We start from the raw sequence: 1,912 nt of genomic DNA, 5'->3' as shown, positions 1-1,912 counted from the left end.
AAGATGAAGCAAAGAGAAACAATGTCAGATTAATAGGTATTAATGAAACAGCAGGTGTCAACACAAATGACATAAAAAGACTATCTGCAGAAATAATAGCAGAAAATTTCGCAGGCATGGTAAAAGAATCAGACATCCAGATAAGTGAAGCACATAGAACTCCAGTTAGTCATAACCAAAATAAATTTACACCCAGACATATAGTGATCAAGATCCCGGAAACTCAACAAAAGCTCAGAATATTAAAAGCTGTTAGAGAAAAGAAACAGATCACTTATAAAGGAAAGCCTATCAGAATCACGGCAGACTTCTCAACACAAACCATCAAGGCAAGAAGAGCTTGGAGTAAAGTACTTCAGGTACTGCAAGAAAACAACTTCCAACCCAGATTGATGTACCTTGCAAAGCTATCTTTCAAATTTAATGGAGAAATAAAATATTTTCATGATAAAGAACAACTGAAGAAATTCATGAGCACCAAACCAATCCTACAAAGAGTATTAAAAGATATAGTAGAAAGAAATAAAACAGACTGCAACTTCGAGAACAACAACAGAAAGGAACCAACAAACAGCAAGCAATTAAACAGAGGGGAAAAAGGAGGATCCAAGAGCAGGAAAATAGCATGACAAAGATAAGCCAGTACATATCCATTATAACCATCAATGTAAATGGTCTCAGTGCACCAAAGAACAGAAGCAGACTTGCAGAGTGGATTAGGAAACAAAACCCAACTATATGCTGTATATAAGAAACACATTTAACTCAAAAGGAAATTCAAAGACTGAAAATTAAAGGATGGACAACAATACTCCATGTTACAGGAACCCAGAAAAAAGAGGGTGCAGCTATTCTGTTTGCAGACAACATGAACTTCATACCAAGAACAATGAAAAGAGATAAAGAAGGTCACTACATACTTGTGAAGGGGAAGCATCAAGAGGAAGAGGTAACAATCATAAACATCTATGTACCAAATATAGGAGCACCCACCTATATAAGACAAATTCTAATAGACATGAAAAATGAAATAAGGAGCAACACAATCATAGCAGGGGACTTTTAGACACCATTGTCACAAAGAGAAAAATCAACTAGACAAAAACTTGGGAAAGAAATAACAAAACTTAACCAAATGTGTGAACATATGGACTTAGCAGACCTTTACAGAGTGTCCCACACAACAGCATCAGAATACACATTCTTCTCAGCTGCACATGAGACATTCTCTAAAATAGCCCATATACTAGCACATAGAACATGTTTAAGTAAATGCAAAGGTATTGAAATTCTCCCATGTAAACTATCAGACCATAGTGCAATGAAATTGGAAATTAATGACAAAAGAAAACACAGAAACTCCATAAACAGTTGGAAATTAAATAACATCCTCCTGAACAATCAATGGGTCACAGATGAAATCAAAGTAGAGATTAAACATTATTTACAAACGAACGAAAATGGAGATGCAACCTACGGGAACCTGTGGGATGCAATGAAAGCAATCCTCAGAGGGAAATTTATAGCAGTGAACTCCCACCTCAGGAAAACAGAACAAGCACAAATAAACAATTTTATGCTGCACCTCAAGCTCCTAGAAAATGAAGAACAAGTCAAACCCAGAGTCCAAAGAAGGCAGGAAATTATAAAGCTCAGAGCAAAAATTAACACAATGGAGACTAAAAAAACAATACAAAGAATTAATGAATCAAAGAGTTGGTTCTTTGAAAGAATAAATAAAATAGATAAACCCCTAGCCAAATTATCAAAAAAAAGGAAAGAAAAAACTGAAATAAACATAATAAGGAATGAAAGGGGTGAAATCACTACAGATCCTGAAGAAATTCAAAAGATCATCAATACCTACTTTGAAAATCTTTACTCTCATGGGATGGAAAACACAGAGGAAATG

Source organism: Chinchilla lanigera, unplaced genomic scaffold (assembly GCF_000276665.1).
Source record: "Chinchilla lanigera isolate Chin_1 unplaced genomic scaffold, ChiLan1.0 scaffold00024, whole genome shotgun sequence".
In the NCBI taxonomy this organism is placed as follows: Eukaryota; Metazoa; Chordata; class Mammalia; order Rodentia; family Chinchillidae; genus Chinchilla; species Chinchilla lanigera.
Note: the sequence above shows the minus strand (reverse complement) of the source record.